This window comes from Balaenoptera musculus, chromosome 4, assembly GCF_009873245.2.
Source record: "Balaenoptera musculus isolate JJ_BM4_2016_0621 chromosome 4, mBalMus1.pri.v3, whole genome shotgun sequence".
Classification (NCBI taxonomy): Eukaryota; Metazoa; Chordata; class Mammalia; order Artiodactyla; family Balaenopteridae; genus Balaenoptera; species Balaenoptera musculus.
The window spans coordinates 33,985,815-34,003,162 of record NC_045788.1 but is presented as its reverse complement, the minus strand read 5'-3'; the positions used below and the strand labels follow the sequence as shown (position 1 = coordinate 34,003,162).

At 39.0% G+C, this 17,348-nt stretch overlaps 1 pseudogene; it reads right to left on the bottom strand.

The window, feature by feature from the left end:
* Positions 1–17,348, bottom strand: part of LOC118893871 — a 231,231-nt pseudogene that overhangs the window by 20,017 nt on the left and 193,866 nt on the right.

Here is a 17,348-nt window from a genome sequence, read left to right as displayed (position 1 = left end):
CTGTCCTATTTTAAATGCTACAACATAATAGATATGAGAACCAGGAAAACTGAAATGACATTGGAATCCAGAAATGGGAGAGTGCTTTAATTTTTTGATAGCATTTTTTTTTCCCTGCCACGAAATCATCTGTATCAGGCAAGGCACCTACTTGGAAATGAACTCACTTATCTATTGTGTTTCAATGGTGAAGTGATGGTATAAACTTTTAGATATAAAACTGGATAAATTCCCTTATATGCACATGCCTGAGAACAGCCCAGCTGTGCCCCCTAGTGATCATGCTGTCCTGTTGCTTTATTAGGAGACCTGAAAAATACTGAAGCAAATGTATTGAGTGTCTCTTCTATCTTAGAAATTAGCTTTCTGTGGGGGATGATTGCTACTCTGGAAAATAAATGCTTCTAGGAAACAGGTATAGTGAATGTGAAACAAGAAGCTCTTTATTTTCTGTTCTCTGGAGCTCCCTTTTTCTTTTTTTTTTTAAATTTTTTTTTTTAAATAGTAATCTTTTATTTATTTATTTATTTATTTATATTTATTTTTGGCTGTGTTGGGTCTTCGTTTCTGTGCGAGGGCTTTCTCTAGTTGTGGCAAGTGGGGGCCACTCTTCATTGCAGTGCGCGGGCCTCTCACTATCGCGGCCTCTCTTGTTGCAGAGCACAGGCTCCAGACGCGCAGGCTCAGTAGTTGTGGCTCACGGGCCCAGCCGCTCCGCGGCATGTAGGATCTTCCCAGACCAGGGCTCGAACCCGTGTCCCCTGCATTAGCAGGCAGATTCTCAACCACTGCGCCACCAGGGAAGCCCTCCTTTTTCTTCACTTATAAATTCCTTTATAAATTTGGGCTGTTGGTGAAACTGATATCTTCAATTCCACACTAGTCTATTACCAGGGGATTGGATTTAGGCATAAAGAATTCTTCACAGACCCAGTATTGCAAGTAAGTTGGATCGAGGTAGGGCAATCATTTTTAAAAGGGGTATTACCTTACTTAACACATGTTGTGATATATGGCATGGCAAGAGTGCTGCCAGGGTAGAGGAATTTTCAGTCAAATTTGACTCTTGGCTTGATTTAATTTTACCAGGAATATATATGTGCACCTGTCTTAATTTCTTTGCTTGGTTGTAACTTCCATGTATACAGGTCTTGTATCTTCTAGAACTTGGTATTTTGTACCGTATCTCAAAGTGTGCCTTGCATACAGAAGATTTAAAACAATTTTTGAAACAATGACAAACTTTAAGAAAAGTTGCAAGTACCTTTTTTTTTCTGGACCACTTAGGAGACAGTTGCACATATAATGCCCTGTCTCCCATGAATATTTTACTATGTATTTCCTACAAATAAAGATTTCTCCTACATAACCACAATACAATCAAAATCAGAAAATTAACATTGATATGTTACTAAACCTCAGACCTCATTCAAGTTTTGCCCTTTGTCCCATTAATGTCCTTTATAGCACAAAGATTAATTTCGGCATAATGTGTTGCATTTAGTTATTTCTCTGTAGTCTTCTTCACTCTGGAGCAATTTTTCACGTTCATGACCTTGATAACTTTCGAAAACTATTTGCTGGTTATTTCGTAGAATGGTCCTTAATTTGGGTTTGTCTGATGTTTCCTCACAATTAGATTCAGGTTGTACATCATCGGCAGGAGTAACGTAGAAGTGATGCTGTGTTCACCTATCAGGTGACACATGATTTCAGTTTGCCCCATTATCAATGATTTTCACTTTCATCACTTGATTAAAGTGGTGTCTGCCAGGTTTTTCCACCGTAAAGTTACTCTTTTCACTTGGTAATTTATATGTGCTTTGTTTGGAGTTCTTTTAATCTATATAAATATTCTGTTTTTCATCAAACTTCCAATTTATTCATTTACTTGTATCTCTTTAGATTCATGGTTTTGATTTTATTCAACTGAACTCATTTTATTCAATGATCCATTAATAACATTATTTATTTTGCTCAAAGTTCCCCAGTTTGGTCAATGGGAGCCCGTGCAAGTTGACTTCTGTGTCCTTCTAACGTTTCCATTGTTTTTTGAGGTTTTTAAATAATTTATTTATTTTTTATTGAAGTATAGTTGATTTACAGTGTGTTAGTTTTGGGAGTACAGCAAAGTGATTCAGTTATACACATATTCTTTTTCAGATTCTTTTCCCATGTAGGTTATTACAGAATATTGAGTATCGTTCCTTGTGCTATGCAGCAGGTCCTCGTTGTTTATCTATTTTATTGATTTATTATTTTTTATAAGTTTAATTATTTATTTATTTTTGGCTGCATTGGGTCTTCGTTGTTGGGTCTTCGTTGTTGTGCGCGGGCTTTTTCTAGTTGCAGTGAGCGGGGGCTACTCCTTGTTGCGGTGCGCAGGCTTCTCACTGTGGTGGCTTCTCTTGTTGCAGAGCATGGGCTCTAGGCACGCGGGCTTCAGTAGTTGTGGCGCACAGGCTTAGCAGCTGTGGCATGCAGGCTTAGCAGTTGTGGCGCACGGGCTTAGTTGCTCCGAAGGCACGTGGGATCTTCCTAGACCAGGGCTGGAACCCATGTCCCCTGCATTGGCAGGCGGGTTCTCAACCACTGTGCCACCAGGGAAGTCCCTATCTATTTTATATATAGTAGTGTGTATATGTTACTCCCAAATTCCTAATTTATCCTTCCCCACCACCTTTGCCCTTTGATAACCATAAGTTTGTTTTCTATGTCAGTGAGTCTGTTTCTGTTTTGTAAATAAGTTCATTTGTATCATCTTTTTAGATTCCACATATGTGATATTAATGATATTTGTCTCTCTCTGATTTACTTCACTTAGTATGATCATCTCTAGGTCCATTCATGTTGCTGCAAATGGCATTATTTCATTCTTTTTAATGGCTGAGTAATATTCCATTGTACATATGTATTGCATCTTCTTTATCCATTCATCTGTCGATGGACATTTAGGTTGTTTCCATGTCTTGGCTATTGTAAATAGTGCTGCAATGAACATTGGGGTGCATGTATCTTTTCGAATTATAGTTTTCTCCAGACATATGCCCAGGAGTGGGATTGCTGGATCATATGGTAATTCTATTTTTAGTTTTTAAAGAAACCTTCATACTGTTCTGCATAGTGCCTGTACCAATTTACATTCCCACCAACCGTATCGGAGGGTTCCCTTTTCTCCACACCCTCTCCAGCATTCATCATTTGTAGATTTTTTGATGATGATCATTCTGACTGGTATGAGATGATACCTCATTGTAGTTTTGATTTGTATTTCTCTAATAATTAGCGCTGTTGAGCATCTTTTCATGTGCCTTTTGGCCATCTGTATATCTTCTTTGGAGAAATGCCTATTTAGATCTTCTGCCCATTTTTTGATTAGGTTGTTTGTTTTTTTGATATTGAGCTATATAAGCTGTATAATCTGTTTGTATATTTTGGAGATTAAGCCCTTGTCAGTTGCATCATTTGCAAATACTTTTTCCCATTCTGTAGGTTGTCTTTTCATTTTGTTTATGGTTTCCTCTGCTGTGCACAAGCTTTTAATTAAGTCCCATTTGTTTATTTTTGTTTTTGATTTTGTTTTCGCTTTTGTTTTCTTTTGGTATTGATCATCTTATACCGATACTTTCCCAGTTCCAGCTCTGGAATCAGTCATTTTTCCAAGGAGTTACTGAATCCTTTTAGTAGAGAATCGTATTTAGAAACCAAGATCTGGGCAAGGTGCTCTTGTTGCCCTCTCAGAAAATTGAGCTAAGGACTAGATGTACGTACACACACACACACTTACATCAATATTTATTTCTATATCTATCTATATTTATTCAAAACCATAAGTTCATACTGATTCCAGTTCAACACAGAGTTAATTCTAGTTGTGTTCTTTCCTTTGCTGTAATTCCCCTCTCTGAGTGAGGAACTTGGCCCTTGTTTTCCTTGATAGATTTACTTAATCAATTTACCTAGATGTTGCTCCTATGCATGTTTGCTCTCCTTACCCCAGCTCTGACATCCCTGCAGGGTTACTGCTGTATGGATATCCTCTGTGCCCAGGTGGCTCTCTGACTTCCCAGCCCTGCTCACCTTCATCAGGCTCTGTCACCCTGTTCCAAGTTCCCCCCATGCAAGGATGTCTTCCTCACTTGGGCTTCTATAGACCCTGTGGTTGGTAGGGGGAACAGTAATAATCCCTAGAGCCTTAAGACTAAAATTTCAGTAAAGTAAGGAGGAAGGGAGAGAACTTTTAAATTTGTTCCTTTAAATGTGTTTGAATGAATGAATGAATGGTGTATTAGTTTCTTAGGGAGGCCATAACAAATTACCACAAAGTGGCTGTCTTAAAACAACAGAAATTTGTAGTCTTATAGCCCTGGAGATTGAAAGTCTGACATTAAGGTATAAGCAGGGCCATGCTCTTTCTGAAGGCTCTAAGGAAACATTCTTCCTTGAGTCTTCCTAGCTTCTGGTTGTTGCCAGCAATCCTTGGTGTTACTGGGCTTTCAGCTGCATAACTCCAGCCTCTGCCTCTGTCACATGGCATGCTTTCTGGATGTCTGTGTCTCTTCTTCTTTTTTTTTAAAACTGCTATGTATAAAGTAAACAAGCCACAAGGATATATTGCACAGCACAGAGAATATAGCCAACATTCTACAATAATCCTAAATAGAGTATAGTCTACAAAAATATTGAATCACTATGTTGTACACCTGAAACCAACACAGTACTGCAAACCAAGTATACTTCAATAAAAATAAAATAAAAGACATATCTTTTGAATTAAAAAAAAAAGAAGAACTCCACATGTCAGATTTTTCCAGGGCACAAGACAAAAATAAAACTGGATTATTTAAACCATGATTTGTCTTTCCATGCAGCTCATCTCTTCTCTTTTTATAAGGACACCAGTCATATTGGATTAAGGTTCCACCTACTTATTAACTTAACTAATTACATCTAATCAACCAACTAACTAAAGAATGAATGAATGAATGGTATTTAGAAACCAAGATCTGGGTGCTAGGGACACCTGTTGCATGGTCACTTTTAAAAGTCACTTCCACCTGACCTGTAGATGCTAATGTTCCTTAGGGCTCCGTGCTGAGCCCCTTTTCTCTTTACCATCGACTCTCTCAACCATCCCCATGCTTTCGTATATCATCCCTATAACAACTTCCAATGCTGCACCACTTTCAACATAGACCTTGCTGCTAAGCTTCAGATTTTATGTCACGCGCTACCTATATACCCCTACTTGACTGTTTCGCATATTCAAAACCAAATTTTTATTTTCCCCTACACACCCACCTCCACTTAAAATTGCACCTTCTCCCATTTTTTCCAGCATAGGTAGGTCAAGCCATACCTGCTTGTCATACTCGATACTTACCTTCCCTCTAATATTTTTTTCGAAGCCATTGCCACAAATTCTCACATCTTCTGCTTACTCTTTCTGTCTTCTTTCCATCTCAGCGGCCACCATCCTAGTCAAATCCTCCATTATTTCTCATCTGATTGAGTACATTTGTCCCTAACTCATAGCTTCAATTCTGAGATTTCCCCCCTTCAATCTATTGTCCTCAATATAGCCAGGGTGATTCTTTAAATATACAAATTTTTAAAATAAAATTTTTAGCCATACCCCAAAGTAGAAAAAAATAGTATAATGACCTCATATAACACATCAGCCAGAATCAACAATTACCAGCATCTTGCTTACTCACTTAATCTATGCCTTTTTTCCCTTCCTTCCATCCTCCTCTTCTTCTTTCCTTCCTTCTCCTCTCCTTCCCCCCTTTCCTTCCTCCTTCCCTACCTCCCTCACTTATCTCTCTCTCTCTTTCTATCTCTTCCTTTTACTTATTTATTTTTGCAGGTATATTTTACAGGAAATTCTTGACATCATAAAATTTCACTTCTACTTGAGAAACATCTCTAAAGAATAAAGAATAAGGATATTTTCTTATGTAGCCATAACACCATTAATACAACACACCAAATTAAAGATAATTCCTCAATATCATCTACTTCTCAGTCCATATTCAAATTTCTCTAATTGTCTCAAAAATCTTTTTTACATTTTGCTTGTTAGTTACAATACTCATTTAAAAACATGGATCACAGTCAAGATGCGGTAGCCCCATTCTTTCCAGGCCCTCCCCTTACAACTAAAAAAAAAACCTGGAGATAATACAACAATAAAGCATAGGAAGATTCTGAAAGGTGGAAAGAAGGCAGATGCTCTAGGGCCCTCGGGACTTGAGGAAAGACATGGCAATGAGTCCCTGAGATTCTTCATTGCCGCTCACGTGTTCCAGACAGGTCGTTTCCTCCAAACTGGAACTGTCAACAGGCACAGACAGAAAAGCTCCAAGAAAAAGCCTTTTCTATAGCCAAAGGATCAGGAAAAGGATGGCTTAACAACAGAAAATCTTTTTTGGCAATACCTGCCCTACTCCAACCAACACCAACAGAAAAACTGCCTGGCTTCCTTTGCTTTCAGTGGAATCAAACAGGAAGCTGATTTTCCATCCATCGTCTGTCCCCACCCCCATGGAAGCAGATAGCGGTGCTCTGCTTCTCTTGCCTGTTGGGGTGAAGTCGGTGAGACTGAGCGGGAGCTGACCTTTCATCTCCAGCTCAGTGGAAGCAGTTGATGCTCTGATCCCCCTGCCTGGGTGGTGTTGGCTGGACTGAATGAGGAGCTGATCTTTCCAATGGAAGCAGACATTGCTCCCATTCTCCTGCCAGGGTAGCATCAGGGAGGTCCCATGGCAAGCCGAGCCTCCACTCCCATCTGGCAATGAGACTGAATGGATCAGTACTTCATGATCCCCCACCCAGGTATCCGCAGTGGGGAGCAGAGCTTCTGCCCAGATTCTGCAGCAACAAAGTATGTGACTTTGCACCGTGATTCCCCCTTCTCTGAGGTCAGCAGAGCCTAGGAGAGAGCTGAGCTTACACCACCCACTCAGATACAATGAGACAGAATAGTTGGTTCTCCAGTTTCAAGAGGAAGGTGTCAACAGGTTTGAGGAGGAGCTGAACTCCCCACCAGCCCATCCACAATAAAACAGTGTGAGTCGGCATTCCAGTTTTCTGGGGGTGTTTTTGGCAGGGCCCAGAGGAAAGGTAAGCATGCGGAACCACTCAGCCCTTGTGCTACATCTCAACAGGGAGACTTTGCTGAAGTCTTGCTAAAAAAGAGGATTAAAAAGGATCCGGAGTCTCATAATATCCAAAATGTCCAGGATGCAATGGAAAATGGAAATCACGTGTCATAACAACAAATCATAACTTGAATGAGAATAAGAAATCAACAGATGTGAACACCAACATGAATTCGACCTTGGGATGAACTGACACAGATTTTAAAAGAGCCATCACACAATGTCTCAACAAACAATAACAAATTCTTTTGAAACAAGTGAAAAATAGAAATTAACAGCAAAGAAATAGAAGTCACAAAAAAAGAACCAGATGGAAATTGTTGATGGAAGAATACAATAACTGAAATATAAAACCCTATAGATTGGCTCAATAGTAGACTGGAGATGGCAGAGGATAAAAACCAGTAAACTGAGGACAGATTAGTAGAACTTATCCAATCTGTACATCAGAGAGGAAATAGACTGAAAAGATAAATGAACAGTCTCAGAGACCTGTGAGATAATAACAAAAAAGCTAATATTTCTATCACTGGTGTCCCAGAAGGAGAGGAGAGAGAGAGAGGGACTGAAAAGTATTAGAAGAAATAATGGTTAAAAACTTCCCAAAGCTGGCAAAAGATATGAACTTAAAGATTCAAGATGAGTCAAATGGATAAATGCAAAAAAATCCACTCTAAGAAACATCATAATTAAACTTTTGAAAACAAAAGACGAAGGAAAAAAAATCTTCAAATATGGGTCAGAGGATGGCACTCTGCTGTTTAAAACCTCCAGTGGCTTCCCCTGTGCCCATGATCCAGAACTAGGTTTAATAATGGTGATTTGGGACTCCTACCCTTCAGCGCTATTGAGGATACCAAAGGTCCAGCCACACGAATAGCCACTGGCTTGTTCAGTTCCCAGCCACGAGGCTGTGACTGGGTTCTCACGTCTCTGGTCCAAGCTAAGTTGTAATCTTAGGCACAGGGACAAATCTTAAGGCCTCCTTTTACAAATAACGGGACCCCATCCATGGCACTTATTCAAGCAGTAAACCTGGTTCTGGTTGCTGCCTCCCCAACACGTCACTTACGTGAGACTTCTAAAATTGCCTTTACCTGGAAGGAGACAAAATCCTATAGCGTCCGTCTGCTTCTGTCCCTGGAACCCAAGAGACCTTGAGTCCCCTCACTACTGTTTATTTCTGCTCCACTTCTGGTTCATGTTTATGTTTATTTGATTATACAGATTCTTAACTTACTCGTGTAGTCAGTTACTCTTTTTGTGAACAAATATTTAATGAGTACATAATATGTGCTTAATATTTGGGTGGGAAGAGCATATACCAGTTAGACTTAGATTCTGTTCTAAAGACATTTAGACTCTAGTGGGTGGGAGAGAGAACACGGGTACACTCATAAAAAGCCAGCATGTTACAGTGCTTGCTATACATGAAGCATTTTACATGGGTTAACTTATTCAATATCCATTAGCAACACTGAGGTGAGTGCTATTATTACACTCTCCCATTATTTTTATCTTACTTTGAGGAACGCTGATGTAGAGTGACTCACTCACCCAAGGTGACACACCTTGTTCATGGAGGAACCAGGATGCAGGTCAGCAAAAGGAAATCAGTTTGAGACTGCATGACTGAAAGACCAGTGCACTTGGCTCTGATGCAGAATTTTTGAAGGACTTAGAGCAGGGGTGTGATCAAATATAAAGGCAGCAGGGGTGTGATCAAATATAAAGGTCATTTAGATTTTAGCAAACAGAAAGGGTAGATCAGATCAGGTAAGCCTCTAGTGAGGAGATTATGAGACAATGGGGTCCCAGGACGCATGGTGGCCATGAGAATGGACCAGAAAGTACAGAATAAGAGCATCAAGTGACAGATTAGAAATAGATATAAGGAGGATAAAAAGTGTCTCTTTTATGTCAAAAATCAAAGGATGTTAAAGATCCCTGGACTACAGCATGAGAGATGTGAGCTTCGTCAGGGTTTTGCCATTTATTAGTTGTGTGTGCCTTTTGGCATGACACTTCAACTCTTAACCCTGTCTTCTCAGTTTTCAAATGAAATTCGATTAGATGATAGGCTCTAAAGTAGAAGCTACCATGCTTTATTGTTTTTGTTTTTTAAAATTAAAACAATAAAGCATTTTATAAAAATTTGAATTACATCTATCAACATTTGCACATTGGGATTACACACAAATCTGGATTTCTGGCTTTTCGTGAAAAACTGGAAGATCTGGTAACACTAGGCTCCTGATCTCACATGACAGCAATGTGCTTCACCTTGAGAAGCAGCTGTCCCTCTAGCTAGGTCACCTACTTTCTGTTCTTCCATCCCTCAAGTCTGCTTCAACCATAGCAATCATATTGCCTATCTGGGCTCTGTAGGTATTCGAATATTTTTAGCTCTGAACTAGTTGATTTTCCAGTTTCTTCCATTTGTGAATCTTCTGAATCTATAACTGTCATATGTTTCCTAAAAGGGGGGGGGGATGCTAACAGTAATAGGTTTAAGAACTTATCTTGTACAGTGTATTTTAAGTGCTTTACATATATTATTTCATTCAATCCTCAAAACAGCCCTTTGGCGTTCAATATTATTTTTCATTATCCTCATGTTACAAGTGAGGAACAAATGCTAGGAGAGGCTAACTTGCCCAAGGTCATATGGCAGCTATGTTGTAAGTCAGGATTTGAACCCAACGGTCTGACTCCAGATCTAATGCTTCTAAATCATAAAGCTCTGAAATTCAAAGGTCAGCGAATTTTGGAGAAAGGCTAGTTGGTTCTTGGTGTATGAGAGGATGATGGTCAGTGTACCATGATGGCTGTGAAGGGATGAAGATGATCCAGGTACTAGCTACCCTAGGTGGAGGAGTGAGAGCCCTCAGCCCTTGTAATTCTTCACACCACCTGTTAAACAACCGGAAGAGGAGACTCAGTGTAGTCCTAGTGGTAATGAAGCGTTAAGAGCTGAGATGAGAAAGGCTTTGAAAGGATTTAAGAATTAAAGGGGAACGGGAGCCAGAGTGACAGCTCGGGGTGCGGGGAGCTGACATTGAAGCTAGACGTGTGCTAGCCCTTTTCTTCTGCCAAGAAGCTGTAAGTGCAAACTCGAGATCTGGACTGGAGGCCAGACAGGTGAGATACTGCTCTGCATCCATCAAATCAAGTTTACAAACTATGGTGAGAGAGATGATTTTTCAAAACTGTCCAGAGCGCTGCTGGGCAATGGAGCTACAGGGAGGGCTTAATGGCTATTTTAAACGGATATCTAAAATATATAATACAATTTAATAAAATGTGGAAAAACGTACATGAGTCTTCAGGAACTTATAAACTATGTAAAAGCTTAAATATGAAACCACAAGTGGCATATTTTCCCTAAAACGTATATGTAAGCATTTTTCCTTCTTTGATTATCGTAATTTTCCTCTTTTTCTTTCACTTTTTATTCCTTTTGTGAGAACAATGGCTATGAAAAGTTATTTTTAAATTATATAATTAATGAGGCAAATGGAGAATGTATATAAATGGAAAGAATAGTCTTTTATAACAACTGGGCCCATTGAGATATAAATTAGAGACCTGGCTTATCTGCTATGATATGTTTTTGGAAGAGTTGCTAATAAACCAAGTTCAGAACTTTTATTTTTCCACTTAGGAAATATTAATTAAGCACCTACTTTGTGCTGGGATCTGGGTAGGAGGCAGAGGGAAGAAAATAATATGGTTAAGATTCAGGGCAGGCTTCAAAGAATCTGTAATTTGCTCCAGTTATCTGAGGCCTGGTGACAGTGACTGACATTTAGTTTGGCTCTTTTGAGGCGAAGGATTACCTATCCCGAAGTGTGGATTGATCTACTGCCCCCAAATGTCTTCCCCTATTTACCTGACACTGTAGGCCCTATGTCAGGATGGAATCAGGCAGAATCCCAAGCAGATATCTGATCTCTAATCTGATACATTAAGCAATGTCTTTCACTCCCTTCTTCCAAATTGTGCAAAATATGTGTAAGTTATAATAACTTATTTCTGTTTTTCTAATTAATTCATAAAGTGAAAAGTGGTTGAGCCAGCTCTGCAAAAGCTGGCCCTATTCTCTACTTCTGTTAAAACTGCTCTTAAAAGTATATAGAGTGTTTTTAGGCCAGTCCTCATGGCTTATGCTGACTGTTTTTCACCTCAGGAAAAGGTTAAGACAACCACAACCAGGATTGGGAAGCCAGGAATTTGTGAGAAAAGTGAGATAAGATTTTGGATCAGCTCCTATGACTAAGTACTACCAGTTTTGAAAAGTACTATAATCAGTTGATGCGTCCAAGGGGTGGCTTGGCTTGGTTTCAATCATTGTCCCCAAAGCCACTCCAGGTAAATTTCCTGTAAAATCTATGTAAAAACCGGGTTTGCTAGGAAAAGCCCCACAGTACCCCCTGTCAACCAGAATGACTCCTCTGAGTGCCTCTTACATAAAAATTCTGGAGCAGCCACCAGCTAAAATTCATTTTACAGAAGCTGTAAAGCTGCTGCCAAGGCCTGACCCTGACCTTGTCCTGGTGCTACCATTAGATTCCTTCCTCAGGGCTAACAGCAAGCAAACCCTCCTGCAAGGATGAAATCAATGATGTACAGTGAAGGAAGGGTTGGTTTCACCAATGTGGCTGGGAAGACTAGAGAAGGAACGTGTTTTGATGTTGGAAAAGAATGTGAACCTTTGTCACTACCTGGAAAAGCTGGCCTGCTTGGGTGTGGGGCTGCATGAAAACCCTCGGAGAAGAGCGGGACCAAGACCCCGAGATATTTTCCCTTCATTTCAGAATCTTGTCTTGGGTGGGGAGTAATAGTGAACCAAAGAGGGCTGGCCCTTAGAGGGTAGTAAGTCCTCCTCCTAGAACAGGTCATGTGGTCTTTCATCCAGGCTCCTTCACTGATTTGTACGTACATTCGGGCAGGTCACTCAATTCATTTCAACGTTCATCTTACCAGAGCTTTGTCCTCGTGTGCAAAGTGAAGGCTCTGGATCTCTCAATCTCCATGGCTTCTTCCAGCTCGAGGTACATGTTTCTAGGTGGGATCCTTTGCAGTTGGCAGGTCCAGGGGATGCCAGTGATGTCCAGATGCCATGTTTGGAATGGTTCTGTTTATCACAAATGATAAAGGGCCGTCCTGATATAAGAAAGGAGAAACAACAAAGAGATTGGCTTGGTGTTCCCAGCTTCAAGCAGAATCTACATCTTGGTGAGTGAAGTGAAGGTCATTTGACTTAAGGTATTCGGAGCGGATGAGGTTCTTTATCTCATCTGGTGCCTCCAATTACACAGAACTGGCTAAATTGCAGTGAATCCATTGCAATAGTCAAAGAAAACATGATTTAAGCCTTAAAGAGTGAAATAGGCTATACCAGAATAACCTGTTTCTTTTAGTTTGACTGAAAGACTTAACTTTGCCATTCTTCACTTAAAATGAGTTCTTTGCATTGTCCATAAGAACAAATCTTCTTAAAAATTTTTTTGAGAAATAAGAAGTTTAATACATAAAACCCTAAAAATTAATGTGACTGAACCCGTGTATTTATACCACATAATATTTATAAATATTATCTCCAATATTTCTGTGCTATGTTAAAGCAAGGATGTGTAACTAATATTGTGAGAATATGGCAAATGGGGTGGAGAAGGAAACAGTTTATAAATTTTAGAGTCACTGTAATTAATAGAAGGAAATACATATTTTCACGTAATCAAATACACATGAACAGTTTCCACTTGCATCACGGGCGTGGATTTGAAGGCAACATAGAATAAAGAAGGAGCCAACTTTAAAGATGTTTATTTTTTCAGCTTATGAGGAACATGTGGAGTTAAGTATATAGAAATATACATCTGAAAATTAAATAACTACACCAATGAGTTAATACTCAACTCTTCAAGGGCAGAAATGGTCTCATTCAGTTTTCAATCCTTAGTACGTCCAACAGTACTTGCTACACAAAAAGTATCTGGTACATTTTGAGAGAGGAAGGAAAAGCTTTCCCCCATAAAACTGTTGGGAAAAAGCTCACTTTTGCTTGACCCTGCGGAAGAACTAATCATTTTCTAAAGTGGTAAAAATCCACAAATAAAAACCAGATCATCTTACTGAATGCAGTTGAAGTTACCCTTTTGCCAAATGTTAATTCTTTGACTCAATGTGCTGGATAATGTACAAGGGCTAACATAGCTCAGAAGAGGAATAAGACACTCCTTGCCCTCAGGGAATAGTGGATCAAATAGGGGAGATAAAACATGTAGAAGCAAGCGCGACAAAGCTATAGTGATATAAAGGTGTGTTATGTTGTGTACATGTTCAAGAGAGATATTACTACTTTGGGCTGATGGAATTTGTTGAATACCTATTACATGCTAGGCACTTTGAAATTTATTTCTCTCACAAAGATGGACATTATTATACCTACTTCACAGATGATGAAACTGAGGCTCAGAAGGGTATGCATGTGAACAATTCATAGCTGTCACTTTGTGCTGGATGCATGCGGCGCTTTTAATTAGCACATGTTGCCTTTCAGGAGCAGAGGACATTCATGCAGGAAGTAACACTGGGGTTGGGCCTTACAGACCTTGTCCATAGTAGAATCCTGTCCTGTAAGGTTTCCCCTTCTGATCAGTGCTCTGTGACCTTCTTTCCTTCCCTTCCTCACTGACCCACTGCAAGCCAGGTCAGTTAGAGTCTTCTCTTGAGAACTATCAGACTGAATTTTAAGGAACAGAAGCAATCACACTTGGTGGGTAGGAGCTGTGGAGAATGTGTACTGAGAACTCTTACCTACCATGTCTGCCATGATGTGGAAGAAACTAGACCATACGAGAGAAGAGGAAGCTGATATGCCAATAAGAGCAGAGATGAGAATGAGAATGAGAGAGAGAAATAGAGAAAAAGAGAGAGAGAGTTATTTCCAGTTTTCATGAGGCCCAATTCTAGCTTTTTCCTCCCTCCTGCTACGGGAATACTCCAAAATCCTTTCATCCTTCCAATTTCTTTGGTAACTTAGTTCAAGTTTGTTTTTCTATCACTTGCAACCAAAAAATGAGTAGTATGATAAGGTAGTCTTTGAAGGCAATATAAATAATTTAAGTAAAAAAAAAAAAGGCAGGGGGGAGTACAAGAGAATCTCTCAGTCTGGGTTTCCCAGAAAGCAGAGCTTGAGGCAGAGGAAACTGTACTACTACCCTATGAGAGAGTGCAGTCCTAGGGCTGGGTATGAGGGAAAGGGGAGGGAGACAGGAAAGGCAGGATGGACACAATGAGATGTGTCCTAATGGTCAAAGGTTTGCCTGGTTGGACATTGATTCTCTGCTCTTCCAAGTTGCACCATATGGCTGCCTAGGGTCCACAGCAGCAGCAAGCAGAGGGAAGCCTTGGGCAGGACGGGGGAGGTATGTGGTGCAGGCGTAAAGTGAGGCACTACTGAGTTGTGCCTGCTGGAATGAGTCAGAATCCATGAAGAGTTGGTAATAATAACACCTACTTCACATGGTTGACATAAGAACTAAATGTTAATGAAAGCAAAGTACATAGAACAGTGTGGGACACCTAGTTGGCATTAGCATTCAATAGATAATAACTATTATCATTGTTATTACTACTTCAACTAATTGTACTACTACTACTGAAGATCTTAGAAAAGAGTAATATCACCATAAGGGCACATGGGATGGGTTAGAATGGGGGAGAGAGTGGAGATGGAGAGCCAGTTAGATCCAGGAGCACATATTGAAGTGTATTAAATGAATTAATCAGAAGATTATTGAAACAGTTCAGATGAGCAGGTAAACAAAGCTGGTTAGTGTATTTTGTAAAATCCTATGGTTCTCTAGATGTCTTTGGTTTTCTTCTTTTGATTAAAAAAAAACCCATGGGTATAGAAAAATATTTCTATAGTAAAAGAACATCAGTGCAAATATAAATGGCAACTGAATCTTGGTCTTGGTATTAGGCAGATGAAAGGGAGCAGTAGGGACTGAGGTAAATTGGAGAGTATACACACAGTATAAAGGAATTACTATTGCTCAGGAGCAGTTGAGTAATTCCATATGAGAAATCGGGCCAAGTGCTTCCAGACATTTAGATTTCTGAAGAGTGGCTGAAATCCTGAGAACTGCATGAAATCACTCACCTTTTAATGTTGGTTCTAATTTTTCTAAAATATCATGTGAGTCAAAGAATACATATCTAAAGTCCTCATGTAAGCCATGGTTGTTAATTTGCAATTTTCGTGAATAGCAGGGAGGGCACAGAAGCCAGATTATAAGGATGTGACTTCCCAGGGTGCAGCTACCATTTCTTATTGACATCTGTATATTCAGTATTAACAGTACCTCATTGGCACAGATATCAGTAAAATGATCCTTCCCTTAAAAGTTGGTCGGAGATAGACACGTAAGCATCTAAATATAATACAGTGGGATAAATATGATGATGACAGAGATGAGTCCAACATATTAGGAGAGCACAGAGGTAAGGCAACAAATTAAGGGAGCCTATATCCAATAAGACTTCTCAGAGGAGGTGACATGGCATTGCTAGCTAGTAATGAAAAAAACCTAAGAGGTCAGATATACATTTTTTTCAATATTTATTTTATCATTTAGAGTGGTTAAAGCAAATATTGAAATTTAAAGAAACATATAGTAATTCTATACCGTATTCTGCTTCATGCTGTGGAAAACAATAAATGCATTAATATTTCCACTTAGGATTGAAAATGTTTGGGGAAGCAAAAAAAGATTGTTTGCCAAATAATGAAAAATTTTATTTCCTTAGAAAATATCACGTCATCTGACAGAAAAAATGACTGCAAAACTACAAGAGTACCTGTTCAGCCAACAATAAAGGAGGTCGACATTATAGTTATTCTTTTATTTACTTCTCAGACTGGGAAAATATGTCAGGCCTTTATCTGATCATCAGGTAAGACTACCTTTTCCTTAGTCAGAGAAACAGATTTTGTTGTCAGGAGATAATAGAGAACGTTTATATGCATATTTCAGTGGCGAAATAATTAAAATTTTTAGAAATACCCTTGAAAATCATTCAGATATATGGTTACTTTTGAAGATCTTCACGATCTCTTTGAGATCTGAAATTCCACTTTTTTAAGACAACATTTTCTTCTTGATACAGATATATCCCATTAAAAAGAAACCAGAATAAATGTGCAATCACAAACTTGCTAAACTAGTTTAATTAGCATTTTAACAATCATTAATGTGAGCAACACAGAGGTCCTGAAATGAAAGGATCACATTGTTTTGAGTCACTCACTATAGTGCATTATTTTAAATTCTTTTTCTTTTCTTTTCTTTTCTTTTTTTTGATGAAAGATGTGAGAGAGACATTTTAGAAGGGAATATGTACCTTGATGGGAGACACGATCTTCAGGACTGGGAAACTGTATAATGTGCCTTAGCTACTTGCAATTCTGGTTCCAAGAGCTAGTTCCCGGTTCTGTAAAATATTAGTAATTCTGGCTTTGGCTAATTCATAATTTATAATAAACCATATGGGACACAGGGTAAAATTTGTTTATGAACCATCTAAGACAGGGTAAAAGAATTTTAAAGCAGCTTAATGTTATAAATGAGTCTGCAGATGAGATATTTAAGATGATTACAAAAAAGAAGAACAAGCTGTTCTCAAACACTTTGGAAGTATGGACTTAAATAAACAAATGAGCCATGTGCAAATTATTTAAACCTATTCTAAGCCCTGTCATATTTGGAGGGAATCTTGAAAGGTCATTCAGTAGCATTCTAGTTTCATGACCATAAATACCTTTATTTGAGAATACTTTGCTTAAAATGTCACTAGTTAATAACGTAATTACTTTTCTTAAAGCACTCTATAATGACCACTGTTCTTTTTAGAAAAGAGTCTAAATCAGTGTTGTTCAAAATAATATCTGTAAATTATTTTGAATACCTTATTTGTGTTTTATTAGATTCTCCCTCTTTCTAAATATATAATTTTAAGGTTTAAAAACATTCATTCATTTATTTATTTTTAAATAACATATCTTGGGTCTGGCCCAGCAGCGCCTTGACCAACTATGGCAGGTGGATTAGAGTGAGGGTGGAGGCAGCTCTGACACTTGGCCTATGAAAGAGACCTGGTGACAGATGCTGAGTG